Raw genomic sequence first — 17,698 nt, forward strand, 5'->3', positions numbered from 1 at the left:
GTCAGGATAATGATTATTAGATTCAGGACCTTGTTTCAAGGTGGGCCAGTGCCACAGCAAACAATGCCATAAGTAAAAGTTACATCCTTTAATCCCAACCCATTATAAATCCAATACAAGTGTTGTGTCCTCACAGCAACAGACATAATCAGGTTCATTGAATAGCCTCATTAAACTTATCTGAAACAAAATATTTAATCTCCTATTTATTTATATTACAGTGTAGGAGCCACAGGCACTTGAAAGCTGAAAATAGCAATATTTGAGTTAACCTGAATATCCTGGTATTTGTGTCTTTACATTTTCACAGCCTTATTAAATACCTATTCCTACAAGAGACTTTATCAGCTAAGTCCTCATGTTCCATCCAGGACCCAAAGAGGCCATATTTTACTTGCTTCCAACCTATCTTTAGGACCTAAAAATCCTGCAAGTACCTAAATTGACACCATCTGGATGACTAAGGGCCAGAATGAATAAGATCCATACATGTGTAGAACAGGATCCATTTGACTTCTCTTCCACTAGTTTTGAATTGTTTTTATACATCTAAGGGTTCGCTCCTTGGACTTTGTTACATGGAGAAGCAGAATAAAGCTCCAGCTGTGGAGGATCGATTGTATTACCCAGGTAAGCAGGACTAACCAGCTCTCATGGATCCTTCTTCCACCCTGAAACACAAAGACCAGTTTTACTGTCACTATTTCCTCCTCATATACATTTGTGTTTAATACGTTTGTATGAGCTTCACCTTTGTTCTTACTTTTGCCTATGCTAGTATTTATTTTTAGTTGGGCCTGATTTTCATTTATACTACGGTCTGTGTACTCTGGCAGTGTGAAAGAGCCTTACGATGTTTGTAAAATATATTTATGCTATTGTAACGCTGGCAGACCCCAGTGATCTGTGGGTGGAGTCAAACCTGAAACCTCTGGAGCTTAGTGTATGAGCCTCTATTACATAAGCTAAAAAGGCAACTAACTTAGCTGCAGAGAAGAGCCATTCTTCTCTCTATAAGTGGTCTAGGTGCTATTACATGGGCCAGTTCTCCACACCAGCAGGTGTGTGGATTACATACTTCCCCTAGCTGAGGAAATACATTCTGAGCTTCAGAGACATTCCATTTGAAATCTCAAATGAGTCCCCACTTGTAACAATGGCAGATCCCAGCCATCTGTGGGCAGAATCTACTGCATGAGCTAAATGCCAGCTGGCTAATAGTAGTCTTGTTATTCTCTTTGTAACTAGTCTTGGTGCCACTAGTACACCACACCCAGAAGGTGGGTGGGTTACACTAGCACTCACTTTATGCTTCTACATCACTGTGAAAGGCTCTTAAAGGGAGCTCACTGCAAATGAAAACTGGGCCCAGTTCAGGTATCTGTATCACATCTTAGCTATAGATTTGCTGTCAATTGTGAAGTGCATTTGCTGACCAGGAATCTGGCAGTGTTGCCAAACTCTTGTGACCTTTATCATGAATCTTGTAATATTTGATATTTTACTTAAAGCTCCATATCCTGGAGATCATGGGAGAGTCTCTGCTTTCTTTTTCTTTTATTAATTTATTTTAAAGCATGCTTCTAACCCCTATGATTACACAGAAAAACATAAAAATGTGACTGGAGTTTACCCTGAAGGCTCAAACCCCTGAATTCAGGTAAATAAAGCCCAAATGTAATATTAACCATGATGTTCAAAGCTAATCATAATTTTAAGGGTGCCAGTCTATAACTTTTGAATATTTGGGGTCTGCAGTAGAGGCACTGATTCTGAAAGATTCCATTGGTCTCTTACCCCACAGGTGTGTTTCTCAATGTGCTTGATTTATTAGTAAGTAGCCTTCATTTGTGTTGTGAGATTTAATATTAAGTGAAACTAGTGATATGATTAAGCTGCCTTAATTGCAGTTTTAGGATTGTGGCACCAAAAGTATTGTTTGGGTATTTTTTTTATTAAATGAAAGCCAAAAATGTGTATGCTTTTTTAATGCAGGAGTTCTTGACCTTTTTCTTTTCAAGGCCTCCCTCCCTTCAATATGATATAAAAATTCCACACCCCACTTGTGCCACAATAACTGGCTTTCTGCACATAAAAAGCAGAGCTGGAATTAGGAGGTAGCAAGCAGGGCAGGCTTTTTTTTCAGTCCCAGGTGGTAGGGTACAGAGCCTGGGCTTCAGCCCCATGTGATGGGGCTACGGCTTTCTACCCTGGGCTCCAGCAAGTCTAATGCTGGCCCTGTTTGGTGACCCTCCTGAAACCTGCTCATGGTCCACCCAGGGGACCCTGGACACTGGTTGAGAACCACTGTTTTATTGTGACTGTGTGACAGTAGGCAGGTCTTCATTGTGCACATAAACTTCTGTTCTAATGTAATAGAATGGGGGCTAAGAATGACCCCAAAGCCAACTTTATTTAAACAAACAAACACCCAGCTTGTTGAGAAATGCCAGGATTTGGCTTCCTAGAGATGGACTAGCAATTGTCTTTTGTCTGTAACTGTCTTTCACTAGGCAAAACATCTAATTTTACAAAGTTTGGTGTAAACTATATTTTTACGCTGAAAGCCACAATACATTACGCTTTCAGAAATATGGTATGCTATGGAGGCCCCCTTTACGGAGGTAGGGAGTTGGCCTTTGTTCTTCCTGGGTTCTGCTATGCAGGTTGATGTTTACTTTAAAAGGACTAAATCGTGGTCTTGCCATAATCCCCGTGAATGGGACACCAAACTGTTTTGCTGGCGCTATAACAGAGCAGGAATCAAACAGTCTGACTACTGGTCTTTCCGCAGCTACAAGGGGAAAATACCCATCCCAGGCCTATATGGGTGGATATGTGGGACTGCGATGTTGAATCCTTCTACTAACCCGCACAGCGGATAGGGAGGTGGTGGAATCTCCATCCCTAGAGGTTTTTAAGTCCTGGCTTGACAAAGCCCTGGCTGGGATTATTTAGTTGGGGTTGGTCCTGCTTTGGGCAGGGGGCTGGACTCGATGACTCCTGAGATCTCTTCCAGCCCTAGGATTTTAGGAGTCTATGAAATGTAGAGCCTCTGCAGAAAGTGAACCTATGTCTCATCTAAAAAGGCAGTCCAGAATTTGATCCTAATGGAAAGTCATATTAATGCCTATCTAGCAAGCTCAAAGCTTATTTAAAAAATCTCATATTAGAGCTTATGTATTTGTACCTTTTAATGATCTGTCCTCATTACTGTATTCTGATTTCTGGCAGATGCAGTAGCTGTATAATGAATGGTTGTTGCTTTAAAATTAAAAGTCCCTCAGTCCAAATATGTTGAGGGAAAGCAAATATCAACTTTACCACTATTCAGAATTATGGCCTGGTTCTCTGAAATCACTGTGAGTAATGGAAGGTTCTGGCTGTCAGTAAACATTGTGTGGTGTGAACACTGGACACAAATATCTTCCATACAAGGATTACACGAGCAATCTTAACTACTGGGATTGTATATTAATTGCTTGATAATTGGCAGTATCTTTTTTTTATAGCCTCATACATTATAAATATGCATCAGTCAGTGAGTGGGAAAACAAGGAAGCAGAATATTTACTAGTTCCAGGTGTGATATTTTGTCCAACTCAGTTCTGCTCCAATTTAGGCCAGTAATAATTCCTGCTCACATGGAAGTTAATGCAAGGTTTAACATTAATATTTTTTTCCATTACAATACTATGGGTTTTTTTCTGGTGATCCTCTGGCTCACCTATTTTGCTCTCTAAAATTGTTCCCCATGCCATAAGTACTTAGTGAGGAGGACTGGTATACCCCTGTTTGGAGCCTGTGCACATAGTTCCTTCAGTGGCTTGGGAAAGGGATCTCACTAAAGAATGATGTGCCTATTTCATAATGCAAAATACCGCTACTGCCACCTCACTTTGTGGCATCCTGGGAAACTGGAGATCTGGTATGGTGCTCATACACAAACTTGCACTGTGTGCACTATGGCAAAACCACTGGAGTTACTGGCCCCAAAAGTTGTTGGCTTTATATGAAGTTAGTGCTTGATTGTTAAATCAATTGATTTAATATATTTTTATGTAATGAATTGTCTGCATCAGTTATACCTGTGTGTGCCAGGCATCCATTAATCAGGTTTGTATGTGTAATGCTAACAGGCAGAATCAAACCTGGGACCTATGGAGCTTAGTGCATGAGCCTTTACCACTTGAGGTAAAAGCCAGCTGACTATTGGCTCAGGCTGTAAAACAGACTCATTGTCTCTGTAAGTGGTCTCAATGCCACTAGATAGGACAATACAGCACACCCAGAATGTGTGTGGGTTACATATGGACAGCACATAAATTTCTATTCTAATGTAATAGAATGGGGGCTAAGAATGACCCCAAAGCCAACATTATTTAAACAAACACACACCCTTCTTGTTGCAACAGACCTAGTCAGGTTCCTCTTTTCTATTCAGTGTTCTATAGAGAAAGAATCCTTTCAGTGAGATATTTGTCAACACTGGAAAAGCAGCACTGCCAAGACAAATTTCAGCCAGAATGCAAATACATTCTTTAAAAACTTTATGAAAAGAGCAGGGAGAGACTTACACAAAAAAATTTCAAAGGGCATAACAGCCAACCCAATGTGAAATTTCACACCTGACACCTATTTTGATAAAGGAAATGGGCATAAAATTAATGTTACGCATATGACTACAACCTTAACTGTGGAGTCACTGATAGGCACCTCCATAATAAGGTTTAAAAAGCAAAAGCCATATGTTGATTTTGATTTGATATCTACTAAAATTAAAATTTATCACAATACCTTGTGCTTGAAGTTCAAACTCCTCATTCCAGCCCTCAATGCGCTACGCAACTCTACCCTCCTTTTGCATATTTTCCCCAATTTCCCAAACTCTGCACAGTTCTTTGAACTGACACCTGCCTTTCTCTTCCTGACCCACAACTGACTTGCATTTGTGCTGTTCCATATGCTAGGAGCAGCCGTCCAAGCAGTTTTCACAAAACCCTCGCCTTTCCTTTATTTAAAAAAAAAAAATGCATTCCAGCCATTAAACACCACACTCTACTCTATGTATGGTCTGTATTGCTCTGATGCCATTAGGGATGGTACTTGGTCCTGCTGTGAAGGCAGGGGACTGGACTCAATGACCTTTCAAGGTCCCTTCCAGTTCTAGGAGATAGGCAGTCTCCATTTATTTATTTATTTATTTATTTAGTCAGTAAATCTTTGAAGCAGATTTTATTTATTCAGCACATTTAACCCTTTGTATTCTGCTTTGCACACCTAAAGCACTATGTAAACAGTGGAAATAAACACCCTGCTGGTACAAGCCAGTAGAGAGATTCGTTTCCTGAAGTTCTGCTTTTGAGCTTTGCTTTAGGTTTGTTTTTATTTGTGTGTATCCGTTGTGTAAGTGTTTTGACTATAAGATTTTTAACCTGGGTTTCAGCCTTGAGACTCCTCTAGCAAACATCAAGAGCAGGACAAAGCTCTTTGTGGAGCACAACTACAGCAGAACCTCAGTTATGCACACTTTGGGAATGAATGTTGTTCATAACGTTGAACAAACGGTTATGGTTACAACTGATCATTGATTTTTATACAGCTTTGAAAACTGCTGCTTTTGAAATTCACATGCTTTCTGGGTGTGGTGTATTATCCTAGTGGCCGTGAGACCACTACAGAGACAACAATGAGTCTGTTCTACAGTTAGCTGCTAGCCAGCTGACTTTAGCATGCACTAGAGGCTCGTGCACCAAGTTCCAGAGATCCCTAGTTTGATTCTGCTAGTCTCTATTTTGAAGTAGCTTACATTTATCTCATGGAATGAGGAATAACGGTAGTTCGAACTAGGAAGCCTAGTTCGAACTACCTAGTTCGTGCCCCGTGTAGCCGCGCTGCACGGGGTTCGAACCAGCGGGGTTTTAAAAATGGCGGCTCCCCGCTTATGCAAATGAAGCCCGGGAAATTCAAATCCCGGGCTTCATTTGCAAGTGCGGTATGCCTACATTACCCTCCTAGTTCGAACTAGGAGGGTAGTGTAGACATACCCTCTGTTCTTTCGCTTTTCTTGTGGAAGAACGCAAGTGTTGTGTGGACATTCCTCAAGTTTCTCCGACAAAACTCTGTAGTGTAGACATACCCTTCCTGTCTGGGACCAGAGAGGTGAGGAAAGTAGCTCCTCTCTGGCCAAAGGCGCTCGATGGGCTGCATTTACTGGACCTGGGGGAGACAATACTTGAAACAAAGGGACTAAGCAGGGAGAGGCCCAGGGAAAACATCAGTGACTAATTAAAGGTGGCAGTACATGGCTGCTGTGGATAGGGTACCTGGGTTCGGATCTCAATGAATAGACTAGTCCATCTTCCCCAGCGCTCCTGCCAGAATTGCTGGGTCCCGGGCAAGGCAGGGGTACCCCAGCTCTGGGTCCTTAGAAGGGATGGAGCCTCGGGTGGAAGAGGTGTGGCTGGGGACTAGCCTCCCCCAGCTAGCCTTTCAGCACAGCCTGCCCTGTACCACCCAAGGCTCCTGCCACTGTTGCAAATTGCTGGGCACCAGGGTATCTGTCCCTTTTGTCCCCTCCCCCCATTGGTGGCCCTGAGCTTCCCTCTACCTGCTGTTGGCAAAATGGCCAAATACATGAGTAGGGAGCAAAGCTCCTTTAGAGGCCCAAGCAAAATGCTGGTTTCTAAAAGCCCAGAAGGGTCTGAAGAACCTGAGGGGACAGATGGTTTGCAAAAAGTTCAAACTTGGAAGGGGTTCACATTGATGGTGGGAGTTGACTGGAGGACTGAATCATTGAAGACCTGTCTGAAAAGACCGCTAACTGACAGGGGTGCCAGGAGTGGGAGAAAAGATTGTATTACCACACCCAGCTGCTTGGAGATACTTGAGGTGAGTGCCACCCTTCCACACCCTTCTTTAGCAGAAATGCTGTGCCTAAAATCTGAAGAGCATCTTTGTTTTTGAGCACGAGGCAGGCAGCCTTGATGAAGCCCTATAGGATACCCAACTGGTTCTCCGTAACCAGAAGAATGGTAGTTATAACATACAGATATAAAGCAAGATTGGATGTGAAAGTGGGGACTGAGTTAGAGACCCCTTCACAGAAAAAGTGGTTAAGACATAGTCATGAGCAACAAGTGTCCTGAGACTTTGCCTGCCTGAATCATTTTTATGTCAGGTAGTACCTTTTTTCTGAAGGTACTACCTAAATAAACCTGCCTCACAGGTTGGAAGTGAGTCTTGAATTTTGTCTTTGCTTTTTTGTATACAAATTATTTGTCTAAAATGTTCTTGCTTGAAAAATGTAACTAAGTTTGGAATGAGACTAATGTTGCCACCTACAATCGTTCATTAGTGAAATAAGGGACTGTTTTATATATTTAAGCATAGGCTGTCCAGAATTATTCCACTGTGACAAAAGGTTCTTAGTGAGAAAGAAAAAAAAATTGCTTACTGAATTTCTTATTAGAACAGCATGTGGTAACAGAAAAAAGTGTATTTAACTATCATGCTGTAGATTACAATCATAACTTGTATCCATATTCCAGTCTGTCAAGGGAATTCTTTCATATTATTATTGGGAAACAATATGGTCTAGTGAGTGCAGAGGTGTTGTGATCCACTTGATCCACAGAGACTGAAATTGCAGAATAACGATGGCAAAGAGCTATCTGCATTGTATCATCCCACCCCCTACTAATCAGCACATGACAAGCAGTGTGTGCAGACAGCAGTAGGAAAAGGGCCTAAGATTACAAAATGAGGATGTCTTGGGTCTCTCCATGGTAACCCAGTGAGTTTGCCATACAGTAAGTATTGCTTTGCTTTATTTTGCATTGCATTTAATAGTACCCTGGGCAATGTTGTGCATGTGGATGTAACCACATTTAAGATAGGTTTAGAATATATACGGAGCACATTGTATGCAGCAGACACATTCTAAATGTGGTGAGGCAAACCTATCAAGTAATGTTCCATTCTTGGTAAGAAAACCCTTACGATGGCTGTATTTTTCCGATGTGTGTCACAGAAGGAAGACAATGGAATGTAGAGCCAAAAAGCCCTCAGATGAAAGCCCTGACCCCCTGAAAGCAATGGAAGTTTTGCCATTGACTTCATTAGACCAAGCTTTCATCCCTGGACTCCGTCGAATAGGCAATGGTTGATAAGTCATGTGCAACTTGCAGTGGCTGACTCCAAACACAGGCAGTGCTTTGTAAAAACTCGGTATTCCCAGTTGGCGGGCCATGCGACAGAAGAGCAAAGAGATGGTTGAAACCAGTCCTTTTGTTGCAGTGTCTCAAGGCTGAAGTGTCAGTCACTGTGTGGTGGCTGACTCTGGGGATTGAATTGCCAGTTCTCAAAGCGTGAGTCTCTCCAGCTTGAGCTAAAGCTCCAGGCTGCGTAGCTGGGGCTTGCCACAGACTCACAGTCTCTGTGAATTGGGCGCAGAAGGGAAGACGCAACATGCCATGTTTTACATATATTCACATGGCCAGGTAACAAACAGGGGAGGCAACTTACACCAGCTCCAAGGTGGCTTAAGAGTGAATACCCCTGTCAAGTGCCTAGAGGAGAGTGCTACACGCTACTCAGGCATTTCTGTTTACACACAGATGCACTCCCTCCTTGTTCCTAGTCTCTTCTGAGCTGTTCACAGGGCAGTTTACCTCCCCTTCCTCTACATGCGCTGGGATAGCCAGCCTGCATGTAGATGAGCTTTCCCCACAACTCTACATTCCCCCTGGTATGGGAATGGGGATGGCCTGGCTCCAGCTTCTCTTCCCGTCCGTGCCATTGGCTTGCTCTGTGACATGATGATATTTCACATTTTCATGGCTGTGAAGAGCCCTGGCACCTCCAACAGAAGGTGCTAAGAGCATGAAGTATTGTTCATCTATACTTCAGCAGAGTAGGTTCTGCATACACTTTTGGGGTGGGATGTTGTGTGGTTCTTTAATTCTACAAATTCCCTTGTTTTAATTCAGCATAGTCTCTCACGTGCATGGTAGCCCCTACCCTGAAGGCTGATTGAGACTAGCAAACCCAGCCAAATCTTGACTCAGCAAAATCAATGAGTGACTAGACAGTACTGTATCCTAGGGGCTCATCATGCTGAATACAAAGCAATTCCTGCTTCTGGGATTTAATTCCTTTTTTTTCACTGCTGTAATATTATATTGCAATAAAATTACTACTCCCAATTCTATCTGCTTCTGTTATTAGTGTCTGGTCTTTATCTACATGTTAACAATCACTGCTTCTGTAGCAGGGCAGGGAAAATGTGAAATTCACTGTTGGGCTCCTGCTAGTTATGATGCAAATCCTCACAATTTTAATCCTGATTTATTCCATAAGGACCTGATCTAGCTCATGTCTGGCTCTGACAGAACCATATTAACTGCACAAGGTGACTATGATGTGAGGCCACCAATTAATGTAGGAAACATAAGTGATTCATCTGTATGGTCAGATGTGACGTACTAAATCCTTCAGATTGGCTTTGATGTTTTTATAGCTCCTTTCTGAATGCAGGTATATTCCTAAAAAGAATGAGTATTTTTTATTAAGGAATAAAGTGGACATTATCCTGATAAAAGGCATGGCTAGAGAACAGCAAAGTCCTTTAATATGGCACAATAATGGATACTTTGAAAAAAATTACTTATTAGAGACTTTTGAAAGACAGACATGAAATTAATAGTTTTGTGTCATTTTCATTACTGCTTGTGATAGTCTGTATTCTTTTTCTTTCAGGTCAGCATGGTTGCTAGGGCTTTTGTAGTGAATAACCCTTTTTGTATTCAGTTCAAGGCTGAGTATAATTGCTTTATAATTTTGGCTCAGAAGGCCATTTTAGACAGTTCTTACAGGGGGAAAAAGAGCTCGTGTGCTGCCAACTGCCCTCATTCAGCTGCCCTTCAGAGGGATGTCACTGCAAATGCAAAGGGTGCTCTTTGTCTCCTCTCAACTCTTGCACATGGCATGTTTTTCAGGATCCTGCAACTGTCCAGCACAGTGAGATGAATGACTTGACATCGTTAAAAGCTGGCATTCATTGGCTCTGCTGAGTGAAATCCTCAGTCAAGGTATGGGTCTGGTTTAACAGCACAATAGCTATGTATAAATAAGAGGTGGAGGAAGGAAGCTGATGGGAAGGAAGACCCTGGGCATACCGTGAGGTGGTTAAAACTGGCACCTCCAGGGTATGTTTAGACTACACCGCTCTCTCGACAAAGAGATGTAGATTAGGCATGTCAAAATTGCTAATGAAGCTGGGATTTAAATACCTCATTTGCATAAACACGGCCACTACTTTTTTTTCTAAACGTAGTCTTTTTGGGAAAAAAACGGCAGTCTAGACGCAGATCTGTCGAAAATAAAGCCTTTTTCGACAGATCCTATAAACCTCATTTTTTTGAGGAATACAGAATCTGTCAAAAAGGCTTTATTTTCGACAGATCTGCATCTAGACTGCCGTTTTTTCCAAAAAAACGCAGTTTAGAAAAAAGTGGAGGCCATGTTTATGCTAATGAGGCACGGGATATTTAAATCCTGGCTTCATTAGCAATTTTGATGTGCTTGATTTGCATCCCTCTGTCAACAAAGGGATGCAGTCTAGACATAGCCCCAGATACCCCCTGAATGATTGAGCTGATCTCACAAATTTACTCTTGCGTGTCATTCCAGTAAACTTCCCCAAATTAATGACTTCATCTTTCTATGGCATCTGTGATCTAAGGAGCTCAAAATGTTACCACAGTCTGTGTGAGAGGCAAGCTCAATTGCACCCAAATAGTTATACCTGCACAGTGCTGTAAATTGAGGCACAGAGAGGTTTAGTGACTTGCCCGTGATTGTGCAGTGGGTCAGTAGCAGGTCCACCAATAAAATCCAGGAGCTTGGCTCTTTTTTCAAGTCATCAATAAGCTAAATCTGCCTCTCCAAACATCCTCTGATTATCTCAGGCTATGATAGTGAAATTCTGCATCAGTTTTCCACTCTTCTTACTATTTAACTCCTTGCACAAATACAGTTAAATATGTACAATGAACTTTAAGTTTATCCTTTACAGACTAACTCAGCTACCTCCTGAAGCTTCATGCACTTTATGTTGTTGCTTAACATCTGATTTCAGTTTGATACTGCAGATATTTGTCCTTGCTAATGTATATGTCTGCAAAGTCTCAGAAAACCTGAATATTTAAAAAAGTTGGTTTTGTAGAAGCTTTGAGACCATACCCCTAGATTATGATTGCTGACTAATTGGTTACAACAGTATCTTTTTCTGTTTAAAAACTGGCTTTTAGAATTCCTGATTTCCTTTAAGGTCTAGAAAGTGTTAAAATGAGAGAGAAACAATGTTGTTTAAGCTGTGCCTCTAACTTGGGATCCATCACTTATGTATGGTCCCTATGGCAACCATGCAGTGGTATGGGAATTCCTTTTATGGCTGACTTCCGAATCCAGGATGGCCGGAACTGGAGCCTGCAGACTGTTACCTAGCAACCTGTTTCTATGCTGTGGTAACTAGGAAATGCAGCCAGTGCAAAGTGTTTTTTAATAGAGCCTGTCATCGTGGTCATATGTTCCATTCTGTCAACTTTGTCTTTTTAGTATTAAATAATTAGTATGTGATAACACTGCAGAAAGGCCACTGTTGTTTTTATTGTCTCTGCCTCTTCTCACATTGACTGTTTGGTGAAGCCAGGAAAGGAAGGCAGAGACAATAGTCCATATATCTAAAAAAAGAGTGCTCTGTTTAGCATGTGATGCCTACCAATAATTAAAATGGTGCCATCTGCACAGTGTGAAAAGAAACACGTTGTTGGCTTCTCAGGTTTGCAGCTGATCAGACTTGGTGTTTCAGGGTAAGCCTTCTGAAAAGCAGGTGTCCAACCTCATCTTAACAACTTGTCTAATTCTTGCTCTGATCCTAACTCCCAATCTATGGAAGTATCCTCCCTCTTCCTCAGTTTACTGACCTGTATGGTAGAAATTAGGATAACTCCAACAAAGTGGCAGGGACACCAGTTAAACCTAGTAAACAAAAAAAAATGCTGTTCCATTAAATAAAATATGTATTTATACTGCAGCCATGTCATCCACCAGTCAGGATCCTGCCACAGTAAGTTCTGTATAAATACGTATGAAGATTTAGTCAGTCTCCCTGAGAGATTACAAACAATTATGCTGATGTTACAAAACCAGAACTAATCAGGAAATTGCTTAAGCATGTGTTTAAGCAAATGAGTTCCCCCAACAAACCAAACAGGCTTACTGACATGCCTAAGGTTAACTTGGCTGGATCAGGGCCTTATAGGTAGAAATAGAAGAGGATTTGATAGCAGTCTTCCTGAATGGGAAGCGGGGGCGGGCTTCCAAAGTGGATGGAACCAGGCTGTTCTCAGTGGTGACAGATGACAGAATGAGGAGCAATGGTTTCAAGTTGCAGTAGGGGAAATTTAGGTTGGGTATTAGGAACAATTATTTCCCTAGGAGGGAAGTAAAGCATTGGAATGGGTTGCCTAAGGTGGTGGTGGAATCTCCACTCTTCGACATTTTAAGGGGGGGTTGATAAAGCCCTGGCTGGTAGGATTTATTTGGGGTTGGTCCTGCTTTGGGCAGGGGGGTGGACTAGATGACCTCCTGAGGTCTCTATGCACCCTAATCTTCTATGATTGTGTGAAGTAGCATATCCCCTGAAATCTGTCAGTTAAGGAGGTTGGACCCCAGCTTCTTTGAAATGCACACAACATACCATTGTTCATACACAGAATACAAAGAGGCATAAGCAGGACATTTTGAGTTGGAACTTGAGTCGCACTGACACTGCTTGTGAATTTTTAATGAAAATTCTCCTTGTAGAGCTTCTGCAACCAATGGTAGAAGAGAGAAAATGGTCCACCATCACCACTGGGGCAGCCTGGCAGCCTCTCATCTTGAGCCGAGCCCAAATCTCATCAAGAGAACACTTCTCATCCTCTTTCCTACGTGGAATATTGGTTTCCTTCTCATCATGTGCACCCCTAACACTTCATAGAGAGAAGAACCATGTTACGTGACTCAGAGCATCCTAGGAGTAAGAAAAGAGATACACAGGAGGTATGTTTTAACAATAGAACATGAGAGGAGAGGACTTGGTTAGGCTCTTTGCAAGGCTGAGCTACGCTAGAGAGATGAAAAGGACACTCTGTTCCAGCGTCTGTCGCTAGACACATCGTGACTATCAAAGGCATAGAATCATAGGATTGGAAGGGACCTTAAGAAGTCACTATGTCTAGTCTCCTGCACTCATGCAACGACCATGCACCATCTAGATCATCCCTGACAGGGTTTGTCATAATGCCTCCTGGTTCCTGAGAGGAGCAAGTTGGCAAGCAGGCATTTCTACGTGTGCGTACAAAGCAGTCTCTAGCATTCTGCCAGATGGAAAGGGGAAGCCAGGCCCTTACCTTCCTCTGGATTTGCCTGTTTCTGGGGCTGTTAGCACTACTAGTAGCAGTAGCTAGCTCCCCTCCCCTCTGCTCCAATGTGCATCCCAAGAGCAGGAACCAGATTAAAGATCCCTTATATGGGGCTCCAAGCACACATGCATGGGGAGGCAAAGGCATGGTTTAATTCAAGCCATTAGAGAAGACCCCATATTTATTCAGTTACATCATTAAGCATGCCATGCTGTCACAAAGTCCCATTGGCATGGGTGGAGTCTCTTCCTGGCTGCTCTTGGGAATAGTTCTCTTCCTGGTCTGATTCTCCCCTTGCCTCAGCTTCTTGTCTTCTCTCACAACTGCAGCTTTCTTTGTGTAACTCCGCTCTCCTGCCTGGTCCTTATGTGGTTTCATCTGCTTGCATATTGAGTCTCAATAGACTTGCTGTCCAGGCAGTGCCTCTCTGTTAGTGGCTTGTAGGAGAATTTGGGTCTCCCCACTATTGCAGAACCCACCCAAGAGAGCTCACAACTCACAGCAAAGTCTATTCGATCTCTAGCCTTGCTGTTCTCTCCCTGGGATGCTTCCTACTCTGCCTCCCACAGGCTTTCTGGTACACCCTTCCCTGTGGGACCGGCTCTCTGGGAGCCACCCTCCCATTCTAAAGCACAGATGGTGACTGTAATCTTCCTTATTTTCTGTTGCCAGCTTCCTGGCTTTATACTAGCCTAGCCCGTACCTGCTCAGCTGAGCTTCAGAGTAGGGATCGCTTGGCCAGCCTAATCCCCTCAAATATGGTCTATTTCACTAACTGGTCCTTTGCCCATTCAGGGCTGGTGTGGGGTGAATATCCCAACACTCGTACTAACAATGAAGCAACCTGCTAGCAATAGAGATATTACTAACACATTGCTCTCAGCAAATTCCCTTGCCTAATCACACTTTAAAAGAAGGTATTGCTGTGACACAGTCGAGAGCTTATGAGCCCTGACCTCTGCTTCAGGAAAAGGAGCCTTTCTCCTGTGGCCCTCTGAGACTCATCAGGCAGTAGAGAGGTAACCAGTCTTCCCTTTGCTCCCTATACATTGCATGGACTGTTAGAGAATAGAATAAATCTTGCTAGAGGCTTTGTCAAGAATTGCTCTTTACATCAATAACTCTTTTGTCTAAGTATTTGAAAGTATATTCTAAACAATTAATTAAGGTTTAGCCCTTCCCTTTCTTGTGAGGCAGGTATTTTGGCCATTTTTACAATGAAGAAAGAAAGATGTGGGAAAGTCCAGTAATTTGCCCAAACGGCACACACAAAAGCAGTGGCAGATCCAGAAATAAAACCCAGAATTCCTAATTTCCTGTCCCCTGTCTCTCTCCCTCTAATGTATTTTGGAAATCAACATAGGAAAATAAAAGGAAAACATATTGAACATGGTGATAAAATTTGGGCCCTAAAAGGCTATGTCTAGACTGCAGGCTTCTTTCGAAAGAGGCTCTTTCGAAAGCATCTTTCGAAAGAGCCTCTTTCGAAAGATCGCGTCTAGACTGCAGGCGGATCTTTCGAAAGAGAAATCCGCTTTTTCGAAAGAGAGCACCCAGCGAGTCTGGATGCTCTCTTTCGAAGACGGCCTCTTTACATTGAAGAATGCCTTCTTTCGAAAGTTCCTTTCGAAAGAATGCGTTCTTCCTCGTGAAATGAGGTTTACCGCCATCGAAAGAAAAGCCGCGTTCTTTCGAAATAATTTCGAAAGAACGCGGCTTGAGTCTGGACGCAGAGGAAGTTTTTTCGGGAAAAGGCTACTTTTCCCGAAAAAACCCCTGAGTCTGGACACGGCCTCTGGTATTGTTTAATAAGGATCAACTCTCGTTTTCAAAGAAACATTGGGTTTGCTATTGGAACCGTTTATGTTGGTATGCTTCAGAAAAAGATGGAAAAAACTCCAAACCATGCCATCTACTATGGTGTGCTGCAGAAAAAGTAGGGGGGGAAAAAAGCCAAAACCATGCACCTGCTCTGTAGAATACACATGGATGAAATCCTTCCTGACTCTTATTGTAATCATTTTATGTTACAAAGCAGAGATTCATTTATACACACATTTGGTTGAACAAATATTTTTGGGCATGAGGTTATCTGTTCACTTTTGAAATCAAGAGAGTCTTCCTGTAATAGTCCAGTTTGGAGACCACTATACTGTGAACTGTTGAGTTTTGTTAAGGAGATTGTCCCAGATATAGCTTCCCAAAACACATATGGTGAATTCTTGGACTCATGAAATTCTATGGCCAAACTGCCATTGACTTCAATGGAAACAGGAGGGATTTTGTCTATAAATCTTATTTTGGTCCTGAAGCCTGAGGGTTCATTTGGATACGTATTTTCAGCTGGTGCAACTTGCCAGCTCTCTAGACTTTAGTGGGGGCACACTGATGTATACCACCAAAGAATCTGGCCATTCGTGTCTTACACTATTTATTTTTAAAGAACATGTCACATCAGCCCAATCCTTGCAGAAATAACAAACTTTACATCAACACTAATTTTACTTCACATTAGTCGCATGTGTCATCATTAGCATAAGATGACACTAACAAATCGCCCATATGCCTTTTGTTATTTTATAATTTTCTGTGATGCTGTGCCATGAATTTACAATGTCCTTTGGGAATGCTTATTGTCAATAGAAATAATTTCACACGAGTTTAATGATGAAGCTGTGAAAATAGAGCTTTGTTCTTTATTACTGGTATGAGAGGGCTAACTTCATTGCCTTAGAAATAAATGACCCTAGTTCTCTTCACTGGGTGTCTATATCCCAATCTTAGTTGAAGTAAACAAGATTCTATAAATCTTTGTGGGTGCCTTCATATGGTTTCAGTCCACTAAGCAGGCTGTCGACTGCAACTGGTTCTTTTAATCTCTTGCAATGGTTAGATGAGGGGCTAACATTTCTGAAGATAACAATTTTCTATTTATCCACTGTTCAGGTATTGTGTGAGTGGATATTTACTGCTCATGAACAACCATTCCTGTCAGTCCAACTTAAAGTCTATCCTTTTCCGTACTTTCAAGAGGATTCTTTCTATATAACTTCTTACAGATGCTAAAAATAGTGTGGCAGTGAGTTAAAGGATAAATTCAATTTCTTAGGTTGCATTTTAAATACATGATCAGAGTAAGACTAGGGCTTCAAGTACTAACATGACAGATGGCTACAACTTCATTATGCTATCCTACAGGCTATTTTAGTCTTATTGGATCAGATGAAAACAGTGAGACTAACATTTGTCTTTACATTTTTCAAGAAGATTGTCACTACATATACTACATGTTCATGCCTAAAAATCCAGCATTGATTGAACTCTAGGAAAAGGAAACAAGACACCAGATGACAGAAAGTAACTGGGAGACAGACGAGCACCACTTTGCTGGTAAAGATCCAAAGTAATTGGGATGAGGCATAAACTGAAGCAATGGGCAGTTCAGAATGGTGCCATCTGGTTTAATGATATGATGAGTTATGAAGAACATGCCCACGCAGTAAGTGTTTGTAATCCAGTTTTAAAGCACCCTCCTCCCCGCCTTTGTGTGTGATCTGAAGCACTCTGTCATAGGATGAAATGGAACCAGATGAATCTGATTGACAAACCATGTCTAACCTTTTGTTACAACCTCGTTGCAATCTTGTGGCCTGTGGCAATATGCTGAGTGCCTTTGGTGGTATGCTGAGTGCACTCATCTGCCACTCACAGGATCAGATCCCTTATATTTTATCCCATGTCAGCTCTAATTCATGCATGTGTATGAACAGACAAAGCTAATGTGTGCAAACAAATTCTGCATTCAAGTGGCCCTCTGGATGTTAGATGCAATGTTACTTATGATGCTCACTATGTTTATAAAATGAGTTTAATGCTTGCTGAGTGGGACTTACTGTCAGTATATACATATCAACTAGTGAAGGACTTCTCAAAGACAGATTCAGCCACTCACTCATGCACATGGAGCAGTAAAGAGGCAGTTTTTCAGACTTCCTCAGCGCACAAAATTGGGGCCAGATTTCAGACGGCAGCACACCAGGTGCACTTTAGGAACTGTGCTCTTCTGAAAAACTGTCCATAAGTGCCACACTATGAGCTGTCAGGTGCTGAGTGCTGTGGAAACATGTGACCCTCATTTACTATGAAAATCATCCCATTAGTTTAAATAGATCTTTGTGCAGAATAAGGTGCTCTTCAGTATGAACAAGGATGGTATAATCCAGCCCTCA

At 42.0% G+C, this 17,698-nt stretch overlaps 1 long non-coding RNA gene across 1 annotated transcript; it reads left to right on the plus strand.

The window, feature by feature from the left end:
• Positions 1 to 496: 496 nt before the first annotated feature.
• Positions 497 to 14,886, plus strand: LOC142820999 (uncharacterized). The gene is made up of 3 exons (XR_012898049.1): positions 497 to 630; positions 9,999 to 10,091; positions 12,871 to 14,886. It is a non-coding gene; the product is annotated as an uncharacterized LOC142820999 (long non-coding RNA).
• The last annotated feature ends 2,812 nt before the right edge of the window (positions 14,887 to 17,698 follow it).

The sequence above is a fragment of the Pelodiscus sinensis genome, chromosome 29 (assembly GCF_049634645.1).
Source record: "Pelodiscus sinensis isolate JC-2024 chromosome 29, ASM4963464v1, whole genome shotgun sequence".
Taxonomy (NCBI): domain Eukaryota; kingdom Metazoa; phylum Chordata; order Testudines; family Trionychidae; genus Pelodiscus; species Pelodiscus sinensis.